We start from the raw sequence: 14,295 nt of genomic DNA on the forward strand, positions 1-14,295 counted from the left end.
ATTTAAGGTTGATCAATACTTGCACAATCGTAAAATTATTTGGAACTCAGGATATCATTTATCCACAAAGGTGCTGTAACACATGGTGCTTTAGGTCTGAGAGCATTTTACCTCCCTTACAACAGATTGTGCTTACAATTGCTTTGACAGCACCTCAATACTTATATCCCCTGATTTAGTGATTATCTCATCATTTTTGAAGTCAATATATCAAAAGAAACACTCCCCAGCACTCGGGAGGTTAACCTGGGGAACAGTCAGCACCGGGCATTATTCACCATGATGAAAAACCGCTCCATTGTGCTGGATGCCTTTGAAATATGCCACATTGGTTTCTGGGTGGAGCATTTGTCAACGCCACAGCAGCGGTGGCTCAAATATGAGCCACAGCCAATGGCTCATATCCTCCCTGTATGCCAAGTCATTGTGATGGAGTTGGGATATTGCCCACAGAAAGAGCTTAGTGCTAGTGAAAAATTATTGCTTTCTACGTGACATATGGATGCCATGTATTTATTCAGATTCTTTTTTTGGTAAGCTGCCAGGAGACGCACATCTACCTCTATTTGCTCTCCATTCATTCTTCCTTCATTTAGCAATACGGATTTTGGCCTTTTACAGCCTTGCATATACATTTAATTAACATTTTCTGAATGTGAAATAGCATGACAGTGACATCTCTGTCACACGATACCCCTTCCAACATGTTACCCCTGCATCCTCCCAAAAGAACATTATTGTACTCCCTGTGGATTGGAGGAGGAAGCTGTAGCAATTTGAGAGAAGGGGAAGTCGACCCCTGTGCACTCCAGTACCGAGATACAGATGAGGAGCAGATTCTGTGTGGCAGCAAGGAAATGCCCCATCACTTCAGTTAGTATCATGGCCATGCGCTACTGTCCTCTTTTCATTTAAAATACACAGCATTTCTCTCTCTTATTACACTCTTGGAAAGAAACAAACCTGCTTCCCATAAAAACACGACTTACAAATAGGCAATAGATTGTGCATGGATGTTTATTAAATGATCAGAAGACGTTTTAGAAAGTCCAACCAATATGTTGATTTATACCATATCCAGTAGTATATAAAAACTGATAATGTTGCAGCTGTGTTCTTCAGAAAAGAGTTAATCCAAGAAAAGGCTTCCAAAAATGACTTTTTAGTAAGTGGAGAATAGAAACACTGAAAAAGCTGGCTATCAACTATACAGCTAAGGACTGTCTTAAATAACAAATTGCATGATTAACGTATTACATTAGAGCTCATGTTACACAATTTTTCCTGCTGAAAAAATGCATTGAAGTCCAAGAAGCGTGAGGAAATCATCAATACAATACATTGAAATACTGCACAATAAAACAGTTTTAAATGTTTCTAAAGTATGAAAAGAAAATGTATATTGTTCACTATAACCTTTTATAATCATGGCATTATTACTATAGGCATTTATGTGTAAATAGCATTTTGCTGTTGTTTAAATGGAGCTACTTTTATATACCATTGGGTAGCTTCATATTTACGGGCACAATATGTTTTAATTTATCATATGTTTGGTTTGTAAAATATTTTTATTTTATTTTTGAAAAATGATTGCAGATATTTTCATCACAAGTTTTTATTTTCACCGCTTGATGTATTTAACCTGCAACTTATACGTTTAAAATAAAATAAAAATAAATTAAAGAGTAAAAAATGATCTCAACTATAAAGTGGTGATAATAGCAATAAAGAAAAACATGGGGGAGGGGTTAGGGATTGTAGGTGTTTCCGGAAGTACATTCTTATCTTGTAAAATATTGATCTAAGGAGTAAATGTAGCAAAGAGTAAAACAATGATATTCCTTCTGAATTGCAGCATGAAATAAGGACCTTAAATGTGTGTTTAGGTACTTTTCTTGAGTAAATGCAAGAAGCTACATTACAGCAACATATCTGAACACTGTTATTTTCATCGTCTCATGCTTGATGCAGAGCTCAATTGGAGCTTTATTTTACTTTGGCATACTGAACTCTAAATGACTTACGATGAGATTAAAATCAATATTGCCAATTACTGTAGAATTTATTATTCTCTCCCCCTTTAAATTGCCCAGTTAAAAGCAAGAATAATGCTCCTGGGGGCTGTTATTGATAATGGGAATAAATTAAAAGCGCAATGGATTTTATATTTCAGTTTTTTTCTCTTAGCATATTATAGAGCAAGATGGTTTCATATGATCCATTAACTTTACACATTCAAATGGAAATGAAAGGGCTTCTTGTTTTGTATGTGGTTTTTTATTTGCCACACAATATGTAATGCTTAATGTCATATTTAACTGCAGTTGTTTCCTGACCAGTCAAGATACGCTTGACATGAAAGCTTCCGTCATATCAGCCTCATAATACAGTAACACACTGTGTTCACCAGGACAGCTTGAATACTAAAATGCCTCATTGCCACCATTAAAATCCCTTTAATCTCTAAATATCACTGGCAAAATATGTGTATCAATGTTTTACTTCCATGCTTTTATTATGTTTCTTTGTTTAATGTTAATCACTTGCAATTTAATCAGGCATTAACCATTATCATAACTGTCGAGTGAAATGTCTGCGGGATGTGTTTAAGTCAATTACATGCTTTACAGGCAGCTATTTTGAATAATTAGAGAAATCCACTTCCTGTTCTTCCCTTGAGAATATGTGATGTGGAGCCAGTACAGTAAGAGGTAAATCTTATGCTCTTAGCCACTACATCAAAAACATACCCACTTGAATAGGGAGAGTACTTTCTTTGCAGCACAAACAGTCAACATGTTAAAATACATGGGAAAAAAGTATATGTGAGGAAATATGCAGAGATGAGATCTATCTATCACTGCTGCAGCCTTCCCTAACTGGCTTAGTGCAACATGAAATATCAAGGTGTTATGTCTATATCTTGTTTAACAGACGTGAGCACGCTGCCAGCTTTAATCCTCAGAGTGCAGCACACAGAGGGAAAACTCTGTCTTTATGCCTGCCAACTAGTCTGGATTCCCTCAGCTTGACACTTTGTACTGTGCTCTGCATTTTCTGGTTGCCAGTTCCTGTAAATGACATTAAAGGAAAAGCAGAGGGAAGGTGCTTCACCCTGTTTGTAATTACCGGGTGATTAGAATTATTAGAGGTCATCGAATGCACCCAGTTATACTCCTTAAGTGTGGATTTCCCTCTTATATAAAGTGGTAACTTTGCTTCAGCTGTGCTAATGGGGCCATTTAAAAGTACAGTATGGCTGTAATTAATGGATTTGGATGACATGATGGAACTATTTCTGGAATGAGCAAATTATCATTTTCTGGGACAATAGTTTTATTTTGATTGAGTGAATGTAGTGAAATTTGTTCCGTAACATTAGTATGAAAATAATTGGTGAGGCTACCGAGATGTGCCCGAGTGGCTTTAGATAATTGTGAAGATTAAAACTCAAATTATATTGTCAATTAAATTTAGAAATGATGAGCTTCACTGTGTGAGCCGTTAATGATAGAGATTTTTATGTTTCCCCCAAATTTAGCCAATGAAGATTTTAGTCTTCAGTACAGCTGAGCGTGCTTTGTGTTCAAGGTGCTTGATATTTTAGGGGAGAATCCAAATAGTAGACAACGATGGCCCTGGGAGAGTTGTGTCGTGACTCACGATGACTCCTCCAGAAAATGTCGGCTATGACCCTTTGCTAAACAGGCGTATTTCTGTGTCGATGCACGTGTTGCCATACGCAGGTCTCTGAGTCTTTAATCTTCCAAAACTGGAAGAGCCTGGTCTGATTTTGGCTAACAAAAGAACTCTGGACCACCGTGATTCATGTCACCCATGTAGTACTGATACAGCATGTTAATGGTGGTACAACACAGTGTGTTCTCATTACAAAAGCATAGAGCTTCTTACTTCAATGCTCTATTATTTTCAATAGAAATATGAGCACACACACCAATTACATATTTACCATTGAGCAAACATATTTAATTAGTTGATTTGCTGGTCGACAGGAAATTATTTGGGGTTATGGACTGTTGGTCAAAAAAGAAAGGTGATTTTAGGACATCATGCCATTTGTTAGACTAAAGAATGAATAGATTAACTGAAGAAACATTTTTACATTTTTGTCATATTATGTAAAATAATCAAATTAGAGCTCCAATTTACAACAAATGTCATTATTGTCTGATAACTTCTTTACAACCACGAATAACACAAATTCTCGTTTCGTGTTCCCATGAACCCAAAGGGAAGTTGGCTTTTTTGTCTGACCAACAGCCCCAAAACTAACACTTATAAATCATGTACTATGACATTTAACAGAGAAAAGCGGTAAATCCTCCCTTGGAGAAGGTGTAAGCAGCAGAGACATGTATAGTAAGAGAGGAAGATAGAGACCGACAGAGAGAACCCCGCTGAGTGTGGATGAAATCAGATGTCACTTTGACCCAGCCTGTCCTCATGAAGAGATATGGGCAGTCTAGCAAATGAAAACAGTCGTGAGGCTCCTTCCCACCGGGAATGTCACTATAACATACCGGGATCAGCTCAGACATACATACCGTGTGCCTGGAAACACACACACGCACACGCACACGCACACGCACACACACACGCACAAATGCATTGAGCCCTACATATACAGGGATGTTTACGCTCCAGTCAGTGTTGAACATGCATATTCAAACTGATATGTCATACTCATGAATCTGCGCATGCTGACACATTTACATATGAGCTCGGCTGTCGCGGGCCGGGCTGTGATTCGGGGTGACAGGTCTTATGCCACTTCCCTCGGGTCACAGGCGGGGCGGAGTCAAAACGTGACAGGAATGATGCCTTTCATTCACTGTCAGCCTCCAATGACACAACCTTCCTCTCTGTTGCAGTCATGTTCGTGGGTTCAGTACGGGTTACATTTGGGCTTTTACTGACTGTGTGCTCGTGACTCATACCTGTTGTTTCACTTTTATCTTTTGTTGTCAGAGTAGGTTAAGTGTATTCCTAACGTGGATTTACTCAGAATATCAGTTTGCCAGTGACAGTGTTGATCCTGTCATGTGGTTTAAGGCCTTATCTGTACAAATATGTGAGTTACAGGTTTATTAAAGTGGACCTATCATGCTATATTTGAATAATATAGTGTAGGACCATACCTATATAAGGCATATTTATACTTTTTTTTTTTCAAAATACCAAACAGATCATGCATTTTAGCCATGCCTCATTTCGCTCAATTTGACAATTTATAGCTCTGTTTTTGCAAGGGCTGATTCAGTGAGAACAGCACCATCTACAGTCCTGGCATATGTACTACAGCGTCTCCAGCGCTTTCGAACGGCAATGCCGTGGTTGTCTCCTCCTGATTGGTGGAGTTGGCCCAATAGCCGTAGCGCCACCGTCCTGACGTCAGGACAGTGTTCAAATCTGGATCAGTTTTTATCAGATCCGTTGCAGGCCCTTTTTTAGAGATTTGGGTATGGAGGAAAATAGAGAGGGTTGTGTTTTCTGACACTTGGTGAGTTCCCTGGAACACTGGGGACACATATTCATGTATAAAAGACGTACCAAAGTGCATTTTGCATGATAGGTCCCCTTTAAAGATACAACTCCTACAGTTAACTAATACATGGAATAAGCACTTTTCTCTTTTGTTTCTCTACTGAACATGATTGATTATTTACACTGCAATGGACCATTTGAATTACCAGATAAAGGCATTTGGAGAGTGCACCCTGTAATGGGGATCCGCTCCAAAATGTAATGGGTTCCTTCTTGATCGATGCAGCAAGTTTTCCAACAAGTCTTATGCAAATCTGGCCGGTAGTATAAGTATTAATCATGCTGACGGACAATCAAAACATTTCTTTAAAATGTTGACAACTTATCATCAGAATATCGTATAGGCAAAGACGTCAGATAGCTTGTCTATTTGACAGTCTAAACCCCAAAGTCTTCTGACTATAAGGCATAACTTATTGTGCAAAACTTCCTACTTCCTGTGTCCGAAGTATCCTAACTGTTTTGGGGTTTTTAGTTAAATATTTCCTAACATCCTCCAGGAATCAATCACAACATTGATCAAACTAAAAACAAATCGATATTTGAACATTAAAAAGTCATCATAGAAAGGTAATCTCTTGTATAATGGAAGTGTATTACATATGAGTTTACAAAGGAAGCAAGACCACAGAGCAAACCTAAATTAGTTAAAGACAAAAAGAAGGATTTCATAAATTCCTACATTTTATTCTGGAAAGAAGACATTTTTTCTAGTTTGATTCACCGTTGACAATAACCAAATTCTCACATTACTCAAATATAGTTAGTGGTGTGTCAGCTGTTGCAGGCCCTCCACACTATTTCCCCATTCCTGCCACTACTTTCCAAACAAAAGGTCACAACCTTCATTGGGTCACATAGCACATTATTAGGATGAGTATACATGCATACGAGTGTGAGCTTTTTTCCTAGAACAAAAAGTAATGTGTTTGTTTTTATTTATAAATACATATTGAGTCATGTTAGCATGTAAACCCCTGCAGCTCAGTCTCTGTTTTCAATGTGCTGTGTTTCCATTTTTGTTTTCATGTAAACCAACAGAGTGGATAGAGCCTTGGTGGTGGCTCTTTAAATGTTGTGAGAATGATTTCCCTCAATTGTACAAACCCAAGTGGGGACACTAATAAAAGCTAGAAAGAGTCATGCTAGCACAGGGTTATTTTTAGCCTCTGTTCCATATACAACATGTTCCTCCAGACACTAAGATGCTCTGGGGTCATGTTCAATGTTTATACAGTCTCTTATGGAAACGTCATTCCTTAGACTAGATTTAACTGGAGCTTTACTGGAGCTTTACTGGAGCCTTGGGAATGAAAGAGTAGTTTTTGAGGTTATGTTGCAGGCAATCTGGATTAGGTTTAGATACAGGTTTTAAAGAATCCACGTATACCTATAAATATATTCATGGGCTCAAACTACCAAAATGATCTCCGTGACAGGGGTTATCGCTCTAATAAGAGATTATTGTATGACATATTACTGAACAAATTGTTTAAGAGACTGTGTGGCTCAGATAACAGAAGGTCTCTCTGTCTTTGAATATCCAGTCATTTTGGTTTTAAGAAAGTAAAAAAAAGCTTTTATTATAGTAACTTCATAAATCCCTTATTCCTATTATGCTTTTTTTCGGTTTTCCCTGTGAGCATGAGCATAATAGGGCTCCTTTAAACTGAAATAATTAATGAACCGTCAATCGGTTAATTTTCACAAATGAATGAATTATTGTTTAATTTGTTTTCAAGCAAAATACACTGACTTCAAGAATGTGAAGATATCTTGTTTCACTTCGAACATTGAACAAGACATTTTATGAAAAAAACAACAACTACTAGATCAATAGAGATTGTAGAAAAAGTAATGGATAAGGAAAACAATATTTGCAGCAACAATTATTTTAACATACATTTTTCTTTATCCTGATAAATGTATTACTTACAATGTCAACTCTTCTGCCTTATCATTTGAATGATCATCACGTTTTCCCAGAGCCAAAATTGGTGTCTGCAAATATTCTTTTTTATCTGCAATGTGTGAATAGTTTACAACGATATGAAACGCATCAAATCCTCTCTTTTTAGAAGGTGCAAAAAGCAGGTATGCAGTGTGAGAAAAAGATAATGACGCACAGAATGCTGAAAAAAATCAGTCACTTGAGGAAATAATCCGTAGGAAACTACTACAACATATCTGGGAAATCTGCTGCTTAGTTTTCTTTTTGTACAGAACAGGTGATTTGATTGTGATTAACATAATTGTATTACATTAGGACACAGAAGTTGAGGAAAGTCCTCTCAACACCCGGTCAGGTACCTGTCAGGTGACCTGTTACATCACCAACACGTGATGTGTCTCCCAGGACAATCCTGTCCTGTCATGTCCTTTCCTCCGTCTCTTCTCCTGGAGTCATATTTAAACAAAGTTACATTCATACATGAGTGGGTTTCCATGGCCACAAGGCCTAAGGATTATGGCCCACCATGGTGTGATGGGTAGGAAAAAGCCCAAAGGCGTGCACAGATGCTCTCGTGCTATAGTGTAGCCTTGATGATAGCCTTACATGCTACCACTTCAAGACTCTTTATCTAAAACAAAAAAAAGGAAAAGGGAACAAATATGAACTTGACAGAAATGCGTAAGGCCTAACTTTAAATAGCTCTGTGCTGTTTCAGTTTTACTCTCTTTATTGTTTATATTGGTTTGGGCCTCTGCTGCACAAGACAGTTTTGAATTCGTTTTAGGAATCAAAGGAAGAGTCTAAAGAAGCCCTAGGATAGTCTGTTTACATAAAGCCTACATAAAGAACATGTTTGTTCTGAGAATGATAATGATTTAGTGATTGTACGCGCAGGCCATAAAGGAGAGCAGCAGCAGCTTCCTCGGCTGGCACAGTGCGTTTGTCTCTGGATCGCATCACTGCTGCTGTCTCTGTTTGGCATGGGATCACAGGAGCAGTAGTGACCCCTCAGCTTCAGCCCACCTCTCGCTCCAACCTTCAGAGCAGACACACACAAACCTGTCTCATGCATTAACCCAGATGATTTATTTGTGTCTTAATATCTCAGAGTTGGTGCTGTGGTTATCTTAATAGAAGCAATTGGGGTTAATCATCAGAATGGGGATAATTTATCAGAAGAACAACAGGTATATCAGTTTACAGTGCAGACAAACACATGTAGGTTGTTACAATGCAGGAGTCAGTCAAAAAATACAACCACAATAAACAGTGCACCTTACATTGTACACTTACATGTATTTCCTCTCTTATAAAAACAGAAGCCATACATAGCCCTAAACAAGAGGAGACTGTGTATATCTTGATGTTGGCAAATGTAAGCACAGCACTGTGTGGTCTTTAATGTGATGTAGGAGATTTCATTAGGCTGTTGCATACAATGGGTTCCTCTGCCTGAAGGATTCGCCTCAGGGAACCAATGATTTATGGAGTCCGTACCCTCAGCTTAGAGAAACCTGTGGTTTATTTCTTTAGACAATTCTTGATCAGGCAAGTCTTCTTTGTAGCTTGTGCTATGCTTGTTTTCCAATGAGATTCAAAAAAATAAAAGTTGAAATAAGATTTTATAAACATTACTGTTATGCTTAAAAAAGTGATTGTGCAAATCCTGTGACTATTTAGATCTGTTCCATCTCAGCCTGCAGTCTTTCATTTATTTAGATCCAATATCAGTGTGAGCAAAACCCACATTGTGCACAAGCAGACCTGTCAGTTGACATGGCAAGCATGATTGGATGATTAAAGTTGCATGGGAACAAGTGTAACTGTAGGCGAGAACATATTGCAGCAAAAGGGCTCTTTTTATTCTCTAGTCAGTTCCTTCTTGGCTCCTCCAGCATTTTCAATCTTTTATTTCTTCCCCTTCTCTGCATCTTTAAGTGTTTTGTAGGAAATGTGATTGCTCAGTTCCGTTTACATTCACTCACCATCTGCTGAATTTGGCTGCAAGTGTGAATCAATTCTTAATGTTGGCATCGTTGAAATCACTTGCCTCCCCTTTTTCTCTATGCCTTCATTTCATATTTTTTGTGATCCCTAGCTGGTTTTCATCTCTAAACAATAAACCATACGCTTTTTAAGAGGCAGTTCAATTTGCAAAAAGCCAAATTACTTCTCATCAGGCATCTGTCTGATGTGAGTGAAGATGTCTTGTTTCTTTGACAATATTTTAAGTTGCTCTTTCAGCCACAATTAAAAGTGATTTTGTTGTAATTTGAGGACAAAGGTAAAATAAAGAGTCTAAATGCAAACATTACTAAAATGCTATTGCTTACAATAACAATGCTAACATACTTACCATGTTACTCATCTAAGTTTGTCTTGTAAGTAAGCCGTCGGTAGGTATTTGCTCATAAACCAAAGTACAATGCTAGATGAAAAGTTAAGTAATCACCAACATTTGTTAAAATGCTCAGGTAGACATGAAGGTCTGTAGCAAATAATATATATATATAATAATAATGTCAATCCAAATCCAACAATACTCTTTTTGAGATATTTCACAACATACTAATTCATACTCATTATACACTGACATGTTGCTATGTGGTTGCTCTCTGTTAATAACTTTGAATAGTTTAGTCTGAACTATGTATCAACTTTGTCTCTGAGTTTTGTTGTTTGATAAACCTTGGCTCTTCCTGCAGCCAGGCTCTTCTGTCAGCCTGCTTCCCTCCTTAAGGCGAGCACAGTGCCAGTGGAGTGATAGTGTCCCTGGAGCAGTCAGATGAAAGTGAATGATGGCTGGTGGATGCTCCTCACTGACACAAGTTATTACCTAGAAGTATAATAGCTAGGGAAGTCCTTGCCCCTTGTCATCCAAGGTCTAATGATGTCCTGTGGATCTGTCAAAAGAAACAGGGTCAGGGTCAGTGCCTGCCAACACATTTGAATGTTGTTGTTTTTGTATTGGGTGTCCAACCAACAGAAGGATCTTCTTAAACTTCCTTGCTTGAGATGCTTAACCCTAACCCGCACACTGTGAGTTATCATCTCAAGGCAACAAAAAACAGCTGTTATAAAAAAAAAAGGATATCGCACATAAGTAAATTCCTCCAAGTTTGACATCTGTAATATAACATCCTTGACACTCTCTAGGAAATGTATAACTACACAACCTGATTTTGACTAAGTTAAAGTTGAAACTCATATTGGAAAGTTGAAATGCCTGTTCCTCTTGACCAACTGCACAAAGTCAGGATTATATGATTAAATAATAATACATAATTATTATCTCCCACTAAAGACCTGCAAGTCTGTAAAATGTGTTCCTTTTATTAATTGCAATAAACTAAATATATGTATTGTTTGGCTCATCTAGTCTTTATGGTGAAGATTCAGTTTGGTTTTAAAATGTTGAACTTAATTCTGGGGAGAAATATACATTTGAAAAGAGACCATAATTATTCCTTAGAAATGAATCCTTCATAAGGTGTCGGATGGACATCCTGAAATTAGAGTTTAATTGTGACCAGGGTCACCACGATTACAAAAATGTCTCGCACGTACCTTTTTGAGAATAGAACTCAAGTGAATCACCTTCCCCCGTCCCCACTTTGGACAATTATACCATGATTCCCTGCTTCTGCTGCCTTCTCAATCCCATCTGAAAAAAACAGTTAAAGTGTGAACAGATGAATCTACAGCTGCTCTACACCACTGTTTTGAGTGCACAGTCTGGCATATGATCAGGGATGCTGCCACCCAGGAAAACAACATAAATCTGGAGGAATACACATCATCAGTGACATTACATATCAGCAAATGTGTTGATGATAAAACACATTTAAAAAGGCAATAAAGCATACTCTCCTCTAGGTAGCCTGTATGAATGGAGAGGTGATGGCCCTGCCTAGAGCCAAACAAAGCTGCCTTTTGGTCAGGTGTCAAGGAAGCACCGGACTAAGATAATGTATTAATGCAAACGAAAGAAAGAAATGGTTCTACTCCAAAAGTTGTAACATACTATATATAAAAGACAGAGAAAGGGGGCAGCTGCTCAATCTGGAGATCATTTACCACAGATGGACAGGAACATGAGTGTAGTAGTTAATTAGCAAGGGTTCATGTCGGCAGATTAACCCAAATATAACCTAAGTGATAATATGGAGCTGCTCTGTGCATCGTACGTGTGTTATTTCACACACATTTAGGCCAATATGAGCCCTGAGCGTACATCCCCGCCTCTTCATCCACACAAGCTTAACAATACCCATCTGTGATGGCAAAGATTTCTCTATTTGTCTGGAGTAAACAAGTTCAACTGTGGCTGGCAGTGGCATTTGGTAGTGATGGCAGTGTGAGACTGAAGCTTCGATACGTGCTTCAAACCCTGGTTTTCCTATTCCATAGAAGCACTGCTTCAAATCACGTGACATATGACGTCCGAAACAGCAACTGCTTCATTTCCTGAATGAATCACTTGACTGGTTCGCGGTCCAATCACACGATTCAATGCACTGCCTCGTCTCGATTCTGACAGGTGACAGGTTGAAACTGTTTCGAATTTGAGCGCTTCAACACTTTATAACCGCTCTAAACAATGTGCAATGTGTGGGTTGTTGTCGTAGTTTGCGTTGTTGCTGTTGAGTTGTTGTTGGTATTGCATTTGTATTGGATCATAGAGCAAGCCAGGAAGAAAGATAGGTCGTTCTGGCTCGGGAAACACTTCAAAATGTGGAGAAGTTGTGAACAAAAAGACAACTATCAATATTAAAAAAAAAGTGTAACAGTTGAAGAATAGATAGCCCAGTGGATAGAGCCGGCGGCCCGCATGCGTCGACGACCTCCACGCAACTGGTTCAAATCCTGGAATGGATAAACTTTTAATCATTGCCCGCTTTTCAACTTTAATACTATAACTGATAAAAGGCCCTTAAAAATAATAATGTAGGCTACCTCAATAAAGATCTTTGAGTGTTCCCCATCCCACATAATCACCCCCTGCCATAATTACACAAGCACACCCAACCAATGTCACATTTTCCAGCACTCTTTTTTCAATAACCCAATACACACAATTATCAATCTTTAATTGCAAATAGAACATGATATTCAGTCTTAGTATGTGTGTGCATCGAATATTTTTCAAGGCAAAGATACGTTAAACCCACTGCAGCCTTGCTTTTTGCCAGGAGAGGTCGCTGTAACTGAAGCATCGAGAAATTAACCTATTTTCGAAACAATTGTCCAAGTGGTTCGATGCTTCATTCAAAGCTTCATTTGCCCATCACTAGCATTTGGCCTCTGTGTGCTCCCCCTCCTGGCAGCATGTGTGTTTGCGGAACTGCTGCCATCTAACGCGTCAGCATGAGCTTGGATCATGAAGTCATTGGGTGCTCCTCCTATATGTCTGATTTAAACAGCCCCGGGCGCAGCCATATTTCATTACACAATGCTAATTAATTTCAGCAGGAAGTCATGCATGATTTTAACTGATTGACTCATTGTAACACCCTAAAAAGATGCCCACGACTCATGATGCTCTAAGTGCCAATTTAACGCTAGCTTCAGGGGTTGAAGTTAAGCTATTAAGTTGTTTAAAAGGAAAAGTCAGGTGCTAAGAAAGGGCTGACTTTAATAGGACAGCCGTTAATCAGTCACTCATTAGTGTTGTTGCATTGTACTATGTCCTCAGGGACCTGTTTGTGATTTACATTCTATTAATACCTCACTTTGAGTCGGTATGTCATCTCTGTAGAGAGCGTTCATCGTCAGCCCTAACAGAGAGGGAGATGAGAGCAGTTGGCAGGTCTCAGGTCTGCTTTGGCCCGAGACAAAGGCCTCACAGTAGAGCCAGGCTTCTGCAGGAGCAGCCTAATGCTCTTATGTCCCCCTTCATCTCTTTCCCTCTGTCCCGCTTTACCTCGCTTAACCTATTTGTCTTTTCTCTATGCATTGGCAGTGTCTCGCTCCTCAGGTCAATTCTTGCTGAACTAAGAGAGCCATTTTTCATGGTCAATCGTAAATCACCTATCCAATCCGCTCCTGCACACATCAGCTGGCAGGGAAGCACCTCCGAACACAAGAAATCTATCTCATCAATAAGTGAAGAAAATATGGTGTGTGTGTGTGTGTGTGTGTGTGTGTGTGTGTGTGTGTGTGTGTGTGTGTGTGTGTGTGTGTGTGTGTGTGTGTGTGTGTGTGTGTGTGTGTGTGTGTGTGTGTGTGTGTGTGTGTGTGTGTGTGTGTGTGTGTGTGTGTGTGTGTGTGTGTGTGTGTGTGGTAATTGGACCCCAGTATTGAAGTCTGAACATATTTTGCTCTGTGGGGGGTTACTGCTGCTTTCCACTGTATTGATATTGTATCACATTACTGCTGCCACTTGTGAAGGCATACAGAATATTTTTAACAGACAAGAGGAAGGGTGTCCGTGTGCACTGGGCACACATCTTCTTTATTTGTCATGAGTAAATTGTAATGAAAAATCTTCATTTCATCTTCATTAGATAAAACATGATTTGTTTAAAAAAAAGCTTAAAACTAGATTGTCTGCAGCATAAATGTGACATTCATTTCTTAACTGCGTCCTTTTTTAATGCTGAGCTTCAGAGGCAAAGTTGGGTTGAAAGCCGTTTTAGAGTCGCCCTCTAAAAAATTTGATGATACTTGAAACTCTCATTAAAATGGAAGCCATTTTGAGGTCCATGATAACAACTTGTTTACAAAAAAGATGCCACCTCTGAAAAATGTAGGTTTACATCTCGGAAACTACA

General features: G+C 38.7%; 1 protein-coding gene across 1 annotated transcript in view; it reads left to right on the forward strand.

Moving 5' to 3' along the window:
* The window catches only part of LOC117493109 (gap junction gamma-1 protein), a 39,002-nt gene that overhangs the window by 1,115 nt on the left and 23,592 nt on the right, over nt 1-14,295 (forward strand). The gene's annotated exons all lie outside the window — the stretch shown is intronic.

The sequence above is a fragment of the Trematomus bernacchii genome, unplaced genomic scaffold (genome assembly GCF_902827165.1).
Source record: "Trematomus bernacchii unplaced genomic scaffold, fTreBer1.1, whole genome shotgun sequence".
Lineage (NCBI taxonomy): Eukaryota > Metazoa > Chordata > Actinopteri > Perciformes > Nototheniidae > Trematomus > Trematomus bernacchii.